A 20,809-nucleotide genomic window follows, 5' to 3' on the forward strand; every position below is an offset into this window, starting at 1 on the left:
GTCTAGTAATGATACTTCAGTATTTATAGTGGTTAAAGACCAGATCAGCCGTAAACAACTGAATCCATTCAGACTTTAAGACTCCCTTTAAAAAGATCAGCTTCAATCTACAGAGACAGTATTAAGTGTTTCTGATAAAACAATAAAGTAATTATGTTACCATCACTGGTTTAAGAAATTTGTTAAATATGACTTAAAAGAGTTATGACTTTAAATTGGGCCTCTGTCTCTTTAAGAAGCTCCGGCTCTTTCTGACAGGAGGGGATTCAGCCAATCAGTGATGAGATCCATTGGTCTCCACATCCAATAAAAACCATTTCAAATTAAAACTACTGCCATGTTTTAAAGAAAGTTTTCAGTGTCAGCATCGGTTGGTTTGAATGTTTGCTCCATTTCTGATGAACCAGAACCAAAGTTTGGATCTTCTCTTTAAACTACCAACCAAGCAGAATATCTGACACATTTTTGTGCCGTTGTTTTAAAGCAAACCTCCTGATGGGATCGGTCTTCAGGAGGATGTGAAGTAAAGGTTTCCTCTTTGTTTAAGAGTAGAAACGGGTCGATTCAGCATCAAGATGAAGACGAAGACGAGGGACGTTTGGGAGGAAGGGGGATAGATAGAATCACCTCTCCCATTCAGGTCCAGCTGACGGGACGCCTCAGCTGCCTGAAAGGAGGAAACAGGAAGTGAAAGAGGCCATTCATCCTCCTGCCTCCTCTTCCTCGCCCCCTTCGCTCTCCACACAGGCAGATAAAAACATCCAATCATGGCGCGACGAGCGGCGAGGAAGAAAAGGTTCAATCACGTTCTTCTCCCCATTTCAAAGCCGGGAGTCACGATGCTGGGTGGCGAGGGATCCAGAGTGTTGGGGAACACGCCGGGGAACACGCCGGGGAACACGCTGGGGAACCAAGAGGAAACTTCATCTGTTCTGCATCAAGACAGCATTATGAAATACCAGCAGAGAGAACGACGGCGTTCACACAACGACCGAACCGCCGCCATCACAACGACCGAACCGCCGATCACGACTGATCTGCCGCTTCACTGTAAAACAGACCAACTCAACAGGAGCAGCAGCTGCAAAACAAACTGAGCTGTAAAAATAAAATTATTTCCTTTTATAAATTGTTTTTGTTTTGGGGGGTTTTTTAACAAATAGTGCCGACGTAACCAGGCATTTTTGCTCCAGTTTGGTGTGGAGTGCTGACTCATTTCTGTATTTCTGCTCAGAATTAAACCTCATTCTGAAGGAAATAACTTCCAATTTTTAGAAACATTTATTAGAACCGTTAGAGTTCAGAGTCCTAAACATCTCTCAGTGCTAATGTTTTACAACTTAACAGATAAAAAATGAAAAACTGAGTGTCTCTGTGGATCAGAGAGGTGTTGAGGTGAAACAGCTGTTCTTGAGCGTCATCCAGCAGACCGAGACCAGAACCTGCAGCTGCCAGACCAGCAGAGGTTGGCAGGCTGGCCGCCATCAGCTGACTGCGGTGGTGTGTGCAGCCCGGCTCGTGGTCAGACTGGGAGCTGTGGGAGCTGGTTACTGTCTCTGCGTTTAACCAAGCTGCTGTGGAGGACGGCAGCCAGCGGTTCTGCCAGAGGACAGGCGGCCATTTGGACGCCTCTGGTTCTGCTTCTTTAGAAACTACAAGCAGCTCCAGCTGCTTGTTTTGGCCGTTTGGGTTTGAAACACGCGTGGGCTTGCATCCAGAAACAAGTCTTTATAAATACATGCAGGTAAACAAGTGAAACGCTTGGTATAACTACATTCTGGTCAAATTTGGAATAACAAAGTTACTCCAAAGTCGGCCATGAGAGTCGGCCTTGGCCTTCTGCCTCGGCTCCAGTTTTACCAGTTCAGCTCAGATTTCTGCAGGCTGATAAGTCGACAGAATGCTGCCACTCTGGAAACCAGCAGGTCTGGGAAACATCATGTCACCTGAATCTAACAGCTTCCAGACATCATGTCTCATCTTGAAAAGCTTCGCTTCTTCTCAAATCAAAATATTTTGATTTTTTTTGTCTCAGACCATTTCTTTAAAGATACAGAACACATTAAGCATTTGAAACAGACTTTGTGTTCTTCATGGTGCCAAAGCCGACCAGAGAAACTTTTCATCTCTACTTGATGAAGTCTCCAGTTTGAAGTCAGAGGAACGAAGCCAGAACACAAACTGAACGAGTGTGTGTGAGATTTAAATGCAAACATGACAAATTATTGTCTGTTCTCAGATATATGAGCTCAGATTAGTCTCTCTGCACACTTTGATTTGTGACACAGATATAACAACACAATTATCAACATGTTCTCCGGAGTAGATTTTCATCAAAAACCAGATATTTTCCTTCCACTTCACAATATTTGCTCTATTTTCTCCACTGACAGTTGATTTTATCTGAGCTTAACACAGCAAACATGAATAAAACTATTGTTGGGTTGGAGAAACCCTCTAAAGGCTAACAAACCAAACTAGAAGTGAGCTAGTTTGGTCAAGTTGCACATGATTTCACCAGGGCAGCCATGATTGAAAAGCGATGCCTCCCTGGGAAAATGCAAACGTTCATGCCTTCGATTAGCAGCTTCAGATGGAGAGCTCAGCTGTCCTGCCACCCTCTGATTCTCCTTTAATCATCTGAAAGGAAAAGCTGGAGCTGCACTGCATTTCTGTAGAGGTGCCAACACGCCACGCTGCGTCCGTCACCCCTCTGCTGTCAGAGACAGACGAGGCGGGTCAGTCGTTGTTGGCTGCTCTGTTTACAGAGTTTTAGTTGAGTGAATCTTTAAAAACAACCTTATTAACCTTTGAGCCCTGCTGCTACCAGCTCAGACCTGGAAGATCCAATCTGCTGCTGGTGTCCAGCAGGATGCTATCGCTCACCAGTTACATTAGAGGAGGAAGAAAGAACGTCTGATTTCAACATGTTACAGCACAAAGCACAGGCTGACCGAGGAGCAGGGGGGTGAAAATGAAAATATTGCTCTCTACTGTCACCACATGCTTACAGAGGAGGAAGAAACATAATCTGAGTTTGTCTAAAAGAATAGCTGTTTCTATATAAACTGGTTATTTTGCACAGCACTGAGGTGATTATTTATTGTCACTAGATAAATAAAAACTGCCAAACACTGAATAGACTAATTTTACAACAAAAGAAAGTCTAATGTCTGGTTCACAACATTTAAACTTCTCAGTGGATTTTAAAAACCTGAGATCGGATGGAGACAGCAGGTTTTATTCATACCTGTGTGATCAAACACAGCAAACACAAAATGCCACACGAATCTTACAAAACCTGTCTTGACCAATGTTGTGTTCAGATTAAACCAACATGGCCGCCGGGGAAGGAGAAACGACGATGGTTCATGGACAATCTTTAAAAGAGAAAACGTCCAACGTTCTCCACGCCGCTGTTCTTTCTGGGTTTCAGTCAGACTCGTTTGTGGTCTGATATTGCATTTTTACAATGCTGAGGATTTTTGAAAGCATTAGTAATTTTTGTTACTAACATGCAAATAAAAATGAGAAACATTTTTTGACAAAAATCCTCCACAGATGATCAGAGACTGTTGTGTCTGTACATCTTTTTATTTTATAGAAAGTTACATTTATGTGAAAGATAAAATCTGATGTGTTTTGTTTACTATGATAAACTTGATTTTGAATTTTGCAAACATCCTCTAAGTGCCTCTGATTCAGTTGCTGCAGCTGCATTGTTGCAAACGAAGTCAGGGAGAAAACATGATCTGCTCGTTCTGACGGTGATGAAGGAGAGCCGTGCTGCAGTAAATTGGTGGAGTTCTGCTTTAAAAGTCTGCAATGGATTCACTTGACTTGATTTTCACATGTGGTTTTGCAGCAGGGGTCATATTTAAATCAGCACCCTGACTGGATGTGTTTCAGCAGCGTTTTTCATTCTGTTTGATGGAACAGATGCATTTCAGTTGTTCTAGATGAAGCTGTGAACACAGGCGGCCCGACAGCCCACATCTTCCTTTGACTTTACATGAGAAAGGAAGCCTGGAGAATCCTTTCTACTGTTTGGAGCAGGAATGTGTCCTCCTGATAATACCTCGTTTTCCTCATTTCACCCTAAATAAATGAAAGCAAATCTGAAATATGTTGTTGCTTTGTCAAAAACAGAGAATAAATGAAGCTCATCTAAACTCCTTGGTGTTTGTCTAAAGGCCCAACAGTAGCAGCTTTTCCATTGACCATGTAATTACACAATTTGACATTTTAAATATTAATCTGCATGATAGAAATGCACCAATTTCAAAACCTCTCGTTTTTTGGAGGTAGATGTGTCAAAGCCAGAGCCTCCAGATTCATTAACCTCTGATTTACACTACATGCGGCTCCGCTGGAGAGTCCAGCAGACGTGCGATAAAGCGAGTGATAAAAGGATCAGTGGAGCTGAACTGTAGTTCACAACTTACAAAATGAACTTTGTCCACTGGATTCTACACTTTCTAATGACGTCAAACACAAAACTAATCTAAACAAATGGAGACACGGCCGTTTGAACGTTGGCACTCTGCAAACTCGATGACAGAACCAGGAAGTGTTGAAGGTTGTTCATTTACGTCACTCAGCATTAAACCCACCAGCATCGACTCAACAGGTGTGACTGGAAAGACAAAATGAGCTTCATGTTGTCAGGAATCACTTTGAGAAGTTTTCAGCTCAGATCCCTAAATACAACATGATGGACGACGTTTTCTAGATCTGCTTAACCTGACACCATAAAACTCAATTAACTTGAATCATAGGTCTGAACACTTAAAAAATGATTTGATTTTAGGTGACAGTCACTAGAAGCCTCCATTTAAAACTTGTTTGTGAAAGTTTACTTAATAATTAAACTTTTGACACTTATCTTATTAAAAACTAGGTAAATGGAGTGACGCTCTCTTTATCTCTACCTTTTCCTACCTGGCTGCAGGGTGTGTGTGTGTGTGTGTGTGTGTGTGTAGCTAATAAACACACAGCTCTGATAAGTGTGTGCGGGTGAAGTCGGCGAGGCAGAGAGCGGTTAATCAAATGCCTCCCTGTGGCTTCACTTATTAAAATATTTTAATAACTCTTCTTAAAAGCTTCAGTCCTTCACTGCTGACTGATCAGAGCGCCTCCTGCTGGCAGAATGAGGTTCAGGTCAAGATTTGAGCATAAAACCTCTGATTTTGTCGACTCCTGCTCTCCAGGTAATGAAAGTGTTGGACTGAAGGCGTTTCTTTAAAAGCTTGGTGGCTGGCTGCTCAGACGGAGCGCTGTGGCTTCAGGGGGAACAAAATAACCCAATCTTACTATTTAATCTGATTCAAAGAAAACAGCCCAGCAATAAGTTGGTTTTTTGACAGAAAAAGCTCAGAAACTCAAGCTGAGGCAGTTTGCTTTCATTTGGTTTGGAGGCTGGCCCCAGCAGCGCGTTTCCTCACAGAGGGAGGAAGACACCAAACGGAGATGCTTTCTGAGTCGGCCATGTTGGATTCATGCATCTACAAGACTTTGTTCCTCCAGTCCTGCAGGGACTTAATGTCTGCTTGGAGGAAAAACACACCAACTGTATTTGTGGGGAAGTAGTAAGTAGTAATAATAATAAAGCTCTTCATTTCACTTAATTTCATTAAAATAGTTTTACTCATGCTTTGTTTAACTTCTGCACTGGATGATCAGTTTGAATTAAATTCAGCCCAATATCAGTCGAGCAGAAGGGAGAAATTTTCACCAAACATTGGCACTGTAGATACAAATTCAGTTGCATTTAAAGGCACATATCCATTTATGGAGTTGATTATTTTTATCTATATTTATTCCTAATTATGGCAGAATTTGTATCATAAAATCCTAACAAAAATATTCTGGTTTTTACAGGACAAATGTAAAAATATGAAGGGGTAATTTACATGCTAACCAGCTTGAATTAGTTCCTGTTTCTGAAATAAACATCAGTTTACAGGCAGATATGAGCAACATGGGATCAATGAGAACTGTCAATCATCTGAAGAAATAAACTTAAACACTTCAACAATCTAACCTGGCTGATTTTTATCCTTTACAGCGTTACATTAGAATATTGTGCCGGTTAAACATGGTTTTGTTTCAGGGTTGTGGATTCTTTAAGGATTCAACTTGAACATGTTGATCTGTTTCAGACGATACTGGATGATCTTGTTCCAGAGTCCAGATGGAAGAAAAGCCGACATGTCGGCCATATTTACACATTAGGAGCTGATTTGCAGTCGACCCTCCAGGATCTGCAGATGAAGACAACAAGGTGACAGGTTGGCCGGGGAGCGAGGCAGGAGGTCGAGATGGAGATCAGGTTTTTATAAATCTCATTTCTGCTGCTGATTTATCCGCTCACTCCGGTCCCTGTCAGCCTCGCACATGCGACCCACACGGAGAAAGGCTAACTCATTAGTCTGCCTCATCACAGCAGGACGCTCTGCAAGCCGCTCCGTTACACACACTGCCGTCCTGTCCACTCCTCGTCCATCTTTCTTCGCCTATTCCCCTTCACCGCTCGCTCTCTCCAACCATAATGCCAGCTTTCCTCATTTTCATCCCCTTCTTCTTCCTCATTTGATTCCTGCTCTTATTCTCCGGGGCTGAGTGGTGGCCTCTCCATCCAGGATTTAATTAAAGCAGTTTAAATGGCCAGAGGTGATCCTCATCATGTCATCCTCCTCCCTGTCTCTTCCTCTGGAGGTTAATATCAGACTAATCCAGTCTTACCCCCCTAAGCCCTTCCTCAATAATGCATGGCTCCTCTCTGGCTACCTAGTGTGGCTTCCTTCACCAGCAGCAGAGCTGGAAGAGCTCAACTCCATGCAGCCAGACGCGCCGTTTTCTCCCCAACACAGATAAATCTACACTGCAGGTCGTCTGAAGCTGCACTTCACTGCAACTTTCATTTGTGGCAAAACTATAAAACATGATCCACGGAGTTTGATAAAAACATCATTTACTCAAGAGCAGCAATACAAGAACTCATGAAAAGGCAAAAAGCGCAGCAGTGTAAAAATATTCCTGAAAAAGAAATCAGTGAATCAGAGAGAATTCACAGTAAAACATATTTTAAAATTACTGCTGCTGTAAAATTAGCAAATCTGGAACAAACGTTCAGAAAACTGCAAAACTGCTGAAACACCGAGTTCCTTTGAATGAAAGAGTTGCCTTTGATTAGCAATAAATGGAGCATCGATCAACATATTTGATTTGTATTTGATGATTTTGACAAAATGTAACGTTTGATTTATTTCACACTTGGTGACTGAAGTCCAGGATGTAAAGCAGTTTGAACTAAACTGAACTGCAAAAACAGAAACTCTCTCCAGGTATTTGTCTTTATTGTCTGGTGAATTTATCTCAGCACACTTGAAATAAACAAAACTGACTAGCAGCTTTTCAGCAAAAGATAAGAGCTGCTTTTAGATCAATAATTTCTGAACCCCAAAAACTGTCACATGCAGGTCGATGGGTCAATCGGGGCACCGGCAGTTAAAGGGTTAACATCGACTTAAAAAGTACTAAAACTAGTTCAAATCAATCAATCAATCAATCAATATAGTTCAAATGTCTTCTTATAAGTGAAATAAACTTCCAGTGTTACTAAGACTTTTAAAAATCAATATTAAGGATTTATTGATCTAAAACCAGGCTCCTATTTCTTGCTGAAAGTTTTTTGTATTTTTTGTTTTGTCTTATTTTACATGGACTAAGATATTTGCAACAGAAACTACATAAAAATACTTGGTAAAACATTGTGTTTTTTCAGTGTAAGAAAGAAAATCAACTTAATTCAATAATAAATAAGCTCATTTTGACCACAGAGAGCAGATCCTGTTCACTGTTGAGCTGAGGAAGTTCAAGACTCAAACAGAAAACTGACAGTGAGAGAAAAAGTCTAAATGATCTGCAGCGGGTGAATGAATGTTCCTGGAGCCGGTTCTGTGAATGGACGAGTCCGAGGACCAAAGGCAGACGTGGTGAACTACGTGTGATTAAATCAAGCAGATCCAACGACCTTTTCACCAGGCGCTGGTGAACATGAGCGGGAGAAGCAGGTAGTCTGAGGCTGCTAATGAAGACAAGGAAACACACGACAACTACCAATTAAAGTTGTCAGAGCCGCAGCGCTGCCACGTCCTGCAGCGTAATTACACTCCGGTGGGCGTGTCGCCACACAAATGACCTCCTCACCATCGTCTTTCCACACGTTTTATCGATTATGTGGGAATTTTTTGATGAAATACAAGAAGCAAAGAAATTCAAAGGAAGGAAGCAGAAAGCTCCAATTAAAAGCCATAACTGGATGCAGATATTATCAAACAGGGAGCTGCAGATGGAGGGCCCAGGGCCTCATTAGGTCCCCTCTCTGTAACCTGAACCGTCTCCTCTGAGAGTAAAAGGACCAGCTAATAACTGCTTTATCTCCGGACAGAAATGGCATTTCAGGGCAGCTCTCCGTAATTTATCACGGTTCAGATGATCTCAAGCGATTAGCATTTTATCAGGCTGACCTTATCCTAATGAGAATCTCACATTTACATTAGGAAAACAGACAATTAGGGTCAGGCTCACGCCAGCCTGATGGCACTTTAATAAAAGAGACAGAAATGAACAGACAAATGACTGTCAGTGCATATTTTTCTCACTTTACTGGAATTTCAGCGTTCTGAAACTAATGAATGTTTTCATTTTTCCTTCATCCAAATCATGGAATGGAAGAAGAAAAACTGAATAAAACATCAAGAAACTTTGAGGCGTTAATTTCAATGAAAGAAAAATTTGTAAGCTAAAAAGATTTCTGTTTAATTCTCACTGGGTAACGTAAATATGTGCAGTAAGTAGAACTGTTTAATTTAAAAACTTACTAAAACATCTGCTGAGCATTTTGTGAAAACCTGAAAGTGAAAACAACAGATGCACCAGCGTTGCTATGGCAACATGCTTACTCCAGAAAGTTTTATTTTGGTTCATTACGCAACATTCAGGAAGTGAGGTGAGGAATTAATAGAGTTAAAAAACAAATTTCCACTAAAAGAAGAAGTTAAAATGCATAACTGAAATGCTGCCTGACTCGCTATTGGCTGATGTTTGAAGAGTAGCCAATCAAGGTGCAGCATTCATTTTCCTTTGCTCTGATTGGCTAAACCCCACGACGGCAGATGAGACTGTAGCTGTTAGCGTCTGTAGTCCAGGTAAGATGGTTTCCACTGGTGAATATTATGGTATATTTGGTATCTGAACTATTAAAATAGAAAGTTGCAGCTACTTTTAGAAGGAGTTTTCAAGCATTTGCAGATTTTAGAAATCCATGGATGGCTGTTGTCCAGTTGAAACTTTTCTCCAACATATTTGTATGATTTAGCAAAGGATGAATGTGACTTAAAATATGTGATTAACATTCAGTGGGTTGATGAAGACATTTCTAACTCCCACATTAAACTGGAAAACTAAATACATTTCTACAAATGTCTCCATCTAAACTTCATTCCCAGAACATCAAAAACTGTAACTGGACTCATTCTAGCTTTTTCAATTTCTTTGGATGTACTTTAAAAAAAATAATAATAATAAAAAAAGATATTTTTGCCTTCACTGCTGAAAGAAAATCTCCCCCACCAGATCAATGTTTAGCTAATAATGTTTGTCAGCATTATTGGTCTGCATTGCTGGAACATGGACAGAGTGAGGAGGTTATTAAATCTCTAAAGCCGCAGGGCCTGCTTGAACTGAGCTGTACATGCAAAATGACAACTGCTGTCACCATAACCCTCATATTATTATCCAAGTCAAATGGAAACGTCTGGAAAAGTTATTTTAACGATTCTCCTACATTTATTACTTGCATAGAAAGTTTAATGGAAACAGGACAAAGCAGGAAAATGTTGAAATCTCCATAAAAACCCTTCTTGGTTTCTGGAGCAGATTTCTTACTGAGGTTGAAATAATACAAAACCAACTTCCATTCAGCAAAAAATAAGAACTTGTTCAGAAATTCCTTAATATTGATGAAAAACTACAAGGTCAATCGGCAGATAAATTTACTTCTAACAAGACATAAATAAAATAATCAGCCAATGGAACGAGTCATTTTTCATCAATATTTCCAACTTAAAACAAGTTCCCATATCTGAATGGTTAAGTCTTATTTCAAGAGAACTCATATATTTGCTGTAAATACTAGATCAGAAATACTGTGTTGGATTTTGTTTTTGCAGTGAGTGACCTGTGGCTGCAGGTTAATTAGTCTGAAGTTGGTAAAGTTCCCCATTAGGTTTTGTTAAATGTGCAGTAAATATACTTCTGATCATTTTGGAGAGTAATCTCTAAATTCAAAGTCAGAACAGCTTCATCACTGAGAACCACATTTAAGTTTCATTAGTTACAATTGAACTGAAATAAAGCTCAATTCATTCAGCAAAAAATACCCTGGAAGTCTCAGGAAAGTATTTTCTGATGATTTTAACAGAAATTATTAAGAGTAAAACTTTTTATGGAACTAAACTAATCAAAGTTAAAACTGTAGAGACTGACACGACTCCTTCAAACTTCAAATACTAAAGTTTCCTAAAGCCCAACAAAAGGTTGGATTCAGAAATGTTTTTACTGCTTTTATTAACTTTTATTGACTGCTTTCAAACCAGAAAACAACCTGATGTGTTCATTGCCTGCAACTATCACCGTTTTGTCTCAGACACTCCTGATGAAGTTACAAGTTATGAAGAAAAAATACAGAAATTGGTTTATCAGTTTGGGAAGAAATTCAGCTTGAGGCTAAAAACACTGATGATGACATAAATCATGGAGATCGTAGTTTCTCTAAGAAAAAAGGCTAAATTGTAAATGTCTGAACCCAAATAAAGTTGAATATCTACACCCGGCCATTTTATTAGGTACACCTGTCGACATGTTTCATACAAACAGCACTGGAGCCAATATGGCCGCCAGTCGGTGCATTTAGACGTCTGGATGTGGTGAAGACGTCTCAATAAACTGATTCAGGTTCAGGGAACGAGCCAATAACGTCACAGCGATGCAGCAAATTCAAATGCAATCACTAATGTCTCCTTCTCTTCCTGGTGCCTGTGTTTTAGGTGACCTAAACGCAGCCGGGTCGATGGAACCAAACGGGCTGGTCCAAGTGTTTAAGAACCCGCTGGTCTGATATTTCTCATGTGACCCAGACCTTTGGGAAGCGGTGGAGCCGCAGGGAGTCCAACCCGTTAGCAGCAGCACGTACATCATAAAGGGACAAGTTAGAGTTTGTTTCCAAATATCAAGCTGAATCCATGAAGATTTCCTGCAGTAAAGCAGCAGAAGAGGAAATGTTGCGATAAAAGCAGAGTGCTGGAGTATATGGGTCAGAGTGGGACCAGGTGGGGAATGGAGGAAGGTGTGACAGACGATGAAAAGCTTTCAGCTGCTGATTTTGCATGTGTGTGTATTAGACAGAAAGAGGGTGAATAAAGACGGGACGGCGAGTCAAGATGAAAGCGCAGCGTTTCCACAGAGTCACAATGGTGACCAATGAATTGACAACAGCAGCCTGTGGGGCTTTGAAGTCCACTTCAGCAGGGAGTCGGTTCCTGTTCAGACCTGGAACCGTTCCCGGTCTGCAGGAGCGTCAGAGGCTGTGGGTTTAAGACGGGCAGCGGAGGAATGATCTGGTACGTTTTAACCTCGGTTCTGCTGATGTAAACACCCCAGAACCCAAACGAAGGATTCCAGTCTTGAGTCATGTTTAGAGCTCTGTAACTTTTATTCCTTTTATAATTACAGAAAACAAGGAAAACTTTGAGGTTAAATGGCCATCTGTTGGATTTCTGGCCATTATACCAAAAATCATGCTGGCTTCTGCTCAACCTCATTTACACTTCGTCTTCCAGATTGTTGTTAGAATCTGATTTAAGTCCATCTGTAGAAAGTCAGAGTAAATCAGAAAATGGACATGAAATAAAAAGTCATTTTCCTTCTTGAAGAGAGGAGAGAGATTAGCATCAGCATGTCTATTTATTTCAAGCTTAAAACTATTTTTATTTTGTGTCGCATGCAGCGTTGCCAGATCCAGTGTCAGAAATAAGCAACCAGGTCTAAAAAAACCAAACATCCTGAAGCAGACGGTTATTTCTGAGAACTACAATATTCTCTGAAATATTCTGAGAATATTAACCACCGTTAATCTGGTGATAAGAAACTATGAATGTTTTCCATCTGTCTCAATGTTTCACAAAATTTATAGTTGCAACTACATTAGAAATCAGAAGCTTTGGTTTTTAACACCTAAGCTCACCATTTGAACTAAATTATTCCTTGTAAATTAACTAGAACGGATATTTTAAGCCATTAATTTTGGTTATTTAAACAATAAACTGTATAATATGTTTGCTTTAAATCATTCTTAAGTAAAGAGATTTTAGTCTGATCAGTTCTGCATACACAACGGTAAAACCAACCAACCAAACGTGGAGGAGCTCAGCCTGGGTTGCTAGGTAACGGGCTGGAGCTCAACTTGGGTTGCTAGGTGACGGGCTGGAGCTCAACTTGGGTTGCTAGGTGACGGGCAGATCCTGAGATTTGTGACTTTAGTCTGCAGCGCCATTTTGTGTACGCCTGATCTTACAGAAACCAATAAACAGCTGTGTGTTTTTATTTTAAGTGCTTGTTGCTTTTTAGAAGCAGTAAAAAGTAAATAGAAGAATAAAAGTGTTTGAAATCAGAGAATAATCCTGGATATTTGTCGTCACTTTAATCTGGATCTCAGAACATAAGCATAAAAAATATTTTAATTTTCCCTGGTAAAAAGGTTTTGATGAGAGAATTTCTCTTCTTATAAATATTTGAAGAGAGTTTGAGAAGGAAAAACCTTAAAGACCTGATTTGGTTTTATCATTTGCTATACATCCAGCAGATTATCTTGATCTTCCATGTCGGCCTGAAGCAAAACAAGCAGAATCCTGCCAACTCCAGAGCCCAGGTCACACCGGGGTCACCAGACAGGTCAAAGACATCCAGCTGATCCAGTTCAATCAATATGAAGCCCAAAGCCAACTGAAAGCCGGACCATGCAGTGACCAGCAGAACCCGAATGGTGGAAACACTCAATCATGTTGTGATCCCATCAAGGTCAAAGGTGAAAAGTGAACAGAACCATCAATAATATCTAGTAAACTCTTCTTTTTTTCTTTCAGACAACTTTACAGAGTTAGAGTTGCTGGCCATGAATTCCTGGGGCCCAGTGGGGCCTCACACACCTGAGGTACTCAGGATAAACACGGCCAATCAAAAGCGGATGTTCAGGTAATGAAGACTGCGGCTCTAAGAGGCAGCCCGCCTTCAGAAGCCGCCATGAAGCTGAGCACTTCAGACCCACTCTCCCGTCTTCCACAGCTTGCTGGATTACCGGCCTAGTCTCTATGGTAACCTCGCCCCACTCGAAAACACCGCCACACACACATAATGAAGACTTTACTTCCCTCAGTTCAGAAATGAAACAGGATAATTTAAGTGCTACTTGTGATTTCCTGGTTTTTCGACATCCCTTCGCCTCCTGGATGAGGTTCTGGAGTCGTCAGCTCTGCTGGGCGACAACAGGCCCGATAAATCCCGCTCCTCAGGGCTAATGCCTGAGCAGTCAGCGCGCTCAGGCGCACGGCTTTAACATGTTCACAGGGTGTTTAAAAAAGAAATAACCGACTGACAGAGTCAGCTGGAGTGTGGCGCTGCAGCCAGAATCTGCAGGCTCAACTAAAGACATACCTCTCTGTCTGCTCCTCATCCTCATCCAGCCGATAACCTTCAGCTGAAGGCTGACGATCAGTCCAACAGGAAGTGGAGCTCTTTGGAGAGGAACCAGAACCGCCCACACAATCTGAGGACAAAAAGGACACACTCAATAACAGATCTATGGTCAAGGTGAGAAATGATGCACGGAAACTAAACACAGAGAAAAGATCAGTCTGAAAAATAGAGGATGTAAAAGACAGAAACACACAAAAATTACATGAAATGTTAAAACAAAGACAGTCATAGTCAGATCAAAATATACCTGGAAAGGAAATATTCATAAAGCACCTTTGGAAGAGAAAAATCCCAACGTGATTCAACAAACAGAATAATAAATACACAAGGCAAATTTAAACAAAATCAGATTTAAAACTTAGAAGAGACAATCAGGAGCCTGACAGCAACATTCTGCACAGACTGCTACAGGTCTAGGGAAGTCTTACTTAAAAATATGTTCAGTGCATTGCAATAATCTACACTAGACAAAGTAAAACCATGAATTAAGATTTCCATTTCTGGACGGGAGATAACAGGGCTAAGTTTGGTATGTATGTATGTAGTAAAGTTAACCAGAGTACCTGGAGTACCTCGTACTCTGGGTTACCTGAGCAAATGTTCAGACATTCACCCCAAATAACACACCTGACAACAGCCTGGTGGTAATGATGGGGATATATTGACATTTCTTTACAAATAACAGTTTGACTAAGCATTAAAATAATACAAATCCATCCGCTCCTTTCTTTCTGTATACACATAATTCATAATTCTTTGTTATCTTAAATATTCTTTACTTTGAGTTAATCCCGATTGGTTTTGTATGCAATAACTCATTTAGCAGCATTCAACTCCTTGCTAACTCAGTTAGCATGCTAACAACATGTAATCAAATTAGTTACTCACAGTAAAATCCGTTAATCAAAACGTCAATAAATTCAAGTTTGAATCATAAAACGTAAAATCTTCTCCGCTTTATCGGTTAATATACTCTTCATCAATTCTGCTTCTCGTTGTGAAGTTTCGCTAAAAGTTAAATCTGTTCTTTCTCCTTCTGCTTCCAATGCTAGCGGCGATAGTGATGATCCAAGATGGCGTCACCTAGTGTTGTCTTCCACCGAGCAGGAGATTCTTATTCGTCTTTGAACGAAGATGAATGAATCTGCTGCCCCCTTGTGGCTAAACTCAACATTATAAAAAAGAGCTGCATAGTTTATCTGCAGCTCTATTTCTAGTAGTGATGGAAATTTCGGCTAGTTTCAGAGAGCCGACTCTTGTAGCTCGGCTTCCAAAGAAGAACCGGTTCTTTCGATTATCAAACGGCTCTTAATTTATCATCATCACCATGCATTATGGTGATGATAATTTACATTTTAGCATAAGGTGGCAAATAGACATGTTATGTATGACAACTGCTCTTGCATTCAATATTCCCTATAACAACCTCATTCATGCTTAATTTTATGACTGTTTTGTTACGAAAGCAGACATTCTTACTTTGTTATAACTACTTCAAACTTTTAATTTTGAACAAAAACAAATAAACAAAACATTGCAAATCTCGGAGCGTAATCTGCCTCTGAGGGTCGGCCTTCGGGGCCGACCTCTGGGCGATGAGCTCGCCGTCTCGGGTCAGGAGTGGGAGTGGACAGCAGATAAAGACACTGAGGATTAGTGTTGGAATGAAAGGAAATGGCTCCAACATGTCCGATCACATCCGGGTTTAACCCTGCACAGATTAAACTAATTATGCTGCAGCATCACTTGCCTGGTTTTCACCTCTCTAAAATAATCAAATCCAGTAATGAACATTCAGGGAAAAGTCGCTCGCATGTTGTTTAACGTGTTAAACACAGCAAGGCCGAACAAAAGCTCCTCCAGTCTCCAGTTGTCAGTTTTAATTATCTGTTGCTTTGTGGAGGATGTCATTAAACGGCTCTGCAGTCCTCCTGTTCTGTGGAGTCGACCAGCAAATAACAGGCTGTTCAGCAGAACCGGTCCGCTGCTCCGATTCATGGAGGACGCTCAGAAATACGCAGCCAGAAAAGTATTCACACCCCTTTTAATCTCCCAGTTTGTTCCAGATACAAACCCAAACCTCGGTGTATTTATGATGGAAGATGATGTGATAAATCAAAGTTATTCATGATGATGGTTTTCAGTATTTCAGTAAAATTAAAACTTCACATGAGGCACGCAAAGGAGGGCAGAGTTCACAAAACATTGTCCTCAGGTAAGAGTAGCTGATCAAGTTATCAATCACTTAATTTTTAAAAATTACATCATCAGAAAGATCAAAATATAAAGTTAATTGTAAATTCTTAAGGATCAAAATGGCAATAATTAAAAGTAACAAAAAATAAAGTCAGGCAGAAGACAATGTTTCCAAATCATCTTATTTCAATATAAAGTTATGAAATTTGAACAAAAGCTGCAGGTGTGTCTGAGTCTGGTGAATTTCTGGTTAAAACATGTTTGTTCTTCAATCAGAAGTTTACTCAAGTAAGAGTAAAAAGTGCAGCTCCTAAACGTTCATTTAAAAAAACGTTACTCAAGTAATAATAATTGAGTAAATGTAACTAGATACAGAAATCTGGTGGCATAAATTATAATTTAACCTCCTGTACTTAAAAACAGTAAATAAACCCATATTAACTCACATACTGGGAAATAATCTGCAAGTTTACTGGAGATTTCTCTGGACCTAGAGAGAGGAAGGAAAATCTGCAGGCTCCAGTGAGACTAACCCTAACCCTAACCCTAACCCTAACCCTAACCCATAGCCAACATGTAGAAGAATTTAGGTTAAAACATCCAAAATACATTTTGTGTTGGAAAACAAACGCTGGCAAGATGTTAAAGTCATCAGTCAATTTTCAAAACCTGAGATTCGACATGATGATAGACAGTCTTAGCTTTAACAGGTTTGGTTTTACAGTGTGTGACCACAAACCAACTTCACTCCACAACCTTCAAATATCTGGAGGGAAATCTCCTGAAATCTCTCGAGACCCAACGTGAGTTCAGCATAAACAAAGATGGCCGACGGGGAAGCAGCAGTGGAGACAGTTTGTGACTTTCTGATGCGTCTTTGGTTGTTTTGTCTTCTGTATTTTGGATTTCCCTCCATGTTCACCTCACTTTCTGACTCAACAGGCTGCGTTCAGCTCATTCCCAGACGATCCAACACGTAGAAAATCCCTGATTTCAGATGGGAGCGCTGAATACACAGCAGGAAGATCTGAAACAATCTTTACATCCATCCTGATCACCAGGACTCCTGAAGGTTGTTGGAGGGAAAATCTGGACAGAAAACGACAGAAAATCTTGTTGTTGCACCAGGCAGAAGACCTGAGACTAAACATTCAGCATCTCCTCCTAAACTGCAGTGACGAGCTGGGAGACACGGGCGTGATTAGAGATCGCTGGGTCACGGCTAAAGTGTTCATAATCAAGAGGCAAACTTTCATAAGTGCAGCGCCTGGCGAGGACGCAACACCATCATCATCATCATCATCATCATCATCATCATCCACCGCCGCAAAACAACTTCAGCGGCGCTGCAGAGCGGAGACGGCAGAGGAAGGAGTTCCTGGTCACAGGAAGTTTATGATTAACTGCTTTTAATTTCAGACTAAAAGAATAAGACGATTTAGTCAATAAACATCTCTGAAGCAGCATCTTTATTAAGCCCTTAAATCAGATAATTGCACAAACTGCAGACATGAAATTCTAATTTTGAGAATTTCTCCAAAACTAAACGACTGGATCAGAACCAGGGCCACACCTAACACCTGCAGGCCCCCGGGCCCTGAGAACCAGACTGGACACCACTGGGTGGTCAGACTCTTCTGGCAGCAGCTGCTAGCTACGCTAATGCTACCAGCTTATGCTACCCTTAGATGAACAGAACATCTTTTGTTTGTTATTTTTACAGTTTGTAACTTCATGTGATGATTCCCTCCATAAAACATTTAATTTTTTATTCAGTAGTTTGTGTTTTTTTTTTTATAAAATCAACAAACCTATGAAGCTACAGTACAGCTAGCAGGCTAAAGATGCATTAGCATGCTCAGTGGATGATGTTTTATTACAAAGACAAAGAACATTTTTGTGTTTTCTTGTTACTGAATCATCTGACAGATCTTCCTTTCTGTATTTGCTTCTTTTCCAGTCGCTAGTTTGTGTTTATTTCTAAAATCAGCTTGCAGAAACTTTTAATTGATGGATTGCACTCTGACAGAATCTCCACTGTCTTTTTTTCACACATTATGTTGTTTTATTTTTACTGTTTTTGTTACAGAATCAAGACCAAGATTAGCATCAAAGCTGTCACTTGGTTCTTTAAAAGCGATGAATGTGAAAAGACTCGTTCCAATTATCCAGTATTTCTGGCCCAAATTTATTCTCAGCAAACTGAGAAGCTCATTATCAACATATATGGAGGGTAATGGGACACTAAAACCCGGCACAACAAGAGGAAAATATATTCAAGCACACTTGTGTGGAACCCAATCAAAATGTCTCATTAGAATGATTTCAGCTTAATGGTTTCCCGCAGAAATTGATCAATTAAACACTGTCATGAAACAAACCGCGTCGCATCCATCATGAGGACCAGCATCCAGTGTTGAATAAGTAGTGACCAGACACATCAGCAAACCAATTAATCAGTGCGACCCAACGAGATGACGCCCCCCGCCAGGGTGCAGACTGGGCCCACTCAGTCCATTTGGTGGCTAACAGCTGACTGAGAGGTGAACTGGGCTATTATAATGTAATTATGATGTCAGCTTCCATTGCGCTGAGTAAAGTAAGGGTCTGCAGGGGCCGCGGTTCCCTCCAGCCACTTGTCACCAAGTGTTTTACACTGGTCAACCATCAGTTGGTCTGAAGGGCCCCCCCCTCCAACCCCTCCTGCTTGGGATTCGTCCCCTGGGTCTGAGCTCTCGTCCAATCACACGCAGCATAAATCCATAACTTGTGCTCTCCGCTGGCCCCCAGGAAAACACAATAAACTGCGCTCATCTTTTATGCATGATTTTCTGTGTCTCTGTAGCTCGCTGCGCTCTGGGTGCGTATCAATCATCGGCGGGACGCTGCGGGGCGACGCAGACACAGGCGGCAAGACAGAGCGATGGCGGCTACAAAACATACATGGTTGCACAACAAGGCGAAATGAAGAGTCCCGTTTCTGTTTCCAGTGGCTTAGATTTCTATTTCAATTTCATCTGGTGCCTCTCCTTCCTCCGCCTCCTCACATCGCTCCTCGCAGACTGACCTGCCGTCTCGCTCAGCAGAAGGACAGATGCATGTTTGTGTTTTAAGAGACACTTTCTCCCCTGGGCTAAAGGCGGTCCAGGCTGAGGGCACGCTTCCTCCTCCTACTCACTTCAGAGTGGTGCGCTTTGAAAACATATGCAGAACTGCTCTGCACGGCTTCATTGGCATGCTAACATATTCACAGACAGTCAGAGCACAGCTGGCTGACTGTGGAGAGGGCAGCGGTCAGAGCCGACATGCAGCCGGCCGGCAGCAGATAAATGACCGCCTGGAGCTGCAGAACGTTCTCCGTTCAGGGTTCACAGGGAGAACGCGGAGAACGTTCTTCTGCCTTCGAAACGCAGCGCCGCTGACAACAAGCATCAAATATTCCTGCAGGTCACTGAGCTGAGCTTCGGTCAACTGGACCGGTCAAAGGAACAACAACAGTTTATTAGGAACATCAGCTTCACTGAAACTCAGCAAAAACAAAAACTCACCAACATTTAGTCTCTAGAGTCCAAATTCCTCTGGAATCACTTACACATTTATTTATAGATTAACGTATTTCATATCAATTCTTATTCATATTAACATTATTTACAATATCATGTATTTTTTATCAGTGGTTGATTTATACTTCAACACTTTGAGATCAATAAATTATAATCTATTGATAAAACTGAAATAAGACAAACAAGTAACTTCAGAAAGACGCAGGAGTTTGTTTTAAGGAATATTAATAATTCCTTAATATTGATGACAACATGGTTCACTAATAACATGGGAAACTGTTCTGGTTCTTCTTCATCAATATTCAGGAATTATTTATTTAAACTTCTACATATTGCTGAAAAGTTTCTTCTATAGGATTTTTTTTCTTATTTCTAGTGTGCTAAGATATTTGCACCAGAAATAAGACTAAAAATATTTGGTATTTTGGTATTTTTGCAGTGCAAGGCTGCAACACAACACATTGATGCTCCACTGTGTTTCTGCAATAAACTTCTAATTTCAGATCTTTTTCCATTTTAAGCTGAGTTGACAGAAAGTCGAGGCGTTGCTGTTTTTCTTGGACATCTTTTTTTTTTTTCAGACTAAATGATCTAAATTTATTTGCAGATTTTATTCAGGTTTCACTGAAGCAGCAGAACAGTGAAAATCACCACAGACTTCAGTAATTTTACAGTGTTATTTAGACCAGAATCAACATAATTAATGTGCCTTTTAAGTTTTTATTAAAAATAATAAATTAAATCACAAAATGTAGCGTAAATCAGGCTTGACGTTACAGTTCCCATATTATGTTATTACATGTTTCAGACGGATTTAATTTCAGAACCTTTTTTCAGAACGTATTTAAAGTGTCACTAAGGTTCATTTTATTTTATATTGAAATAAATGAATAAAGTTGTCAGCAGAGCATCCAGCTTCTCTGATCTGATCTCAAACTTTCTGTGGTTTTTTGCATTTTATCTGTTTTAAACTGAAAGGTTATTATTCTTAATTAAATATATTCACATTATGAAGTCAGAGAGTTTTACAGCTTTTCCAAAGCTTTACATTCATCTCTTAAGTTATGAAATGAAAATTAAATGAGTGAACCGACCTAAAGAGGCAGACAGCTCCTCACTGCGTTTAACATCACATCCACTCTTATTTTCACACAGCTGATTCCTGACGAGTGTTCAGGAGAAAAGTTGCTTCAGAAGAAAGGCAGCGCTCTGCATAACCGCCCTGCATGCAGGTG

General features: G+C 40.5%; 1 protein-coding gene across 7 annotated transcripts in view; it reads right to left on the reverse strand.

The window, feature by feature from the left end:
• The window catches only part of celf2 (cugbp, Elav-like family member 2), a 480,486-nt gene that overhangs the window by 244,871 nt on the left and 214,806 nt on the right, over positions 1-20,809 (reverse strand). For all 7 annotated transcript variants that reach the window (XM_044109128.1, XM_044109104.1, XM_044109103.1 and 4 more), the window contains one exon: positions 13,774-13,885. The gene's annotated coding sequence lies outside the window, so the exon portion shown is untranslated. Of the gene's footprint in view, positions 1-13,773; positions 13,886-20,809 lie in introns of those variants that run through there.

The sequence above is a fragment of the Gambusia affinis genome, linkage group LG23 (genome assembly GCF_019740435.1).
Source record: "Gambusia affinis linkage group LG23, SWU_Gaff_1.0, whole genome shotgun sequence".
Taxonomy (NCBI): Eukaryota; Metazoa; Chordata; class Actinopteri; order Cyprinodontiformes; family Poeciliidae; genus Gambusia; species Gambusia affinis.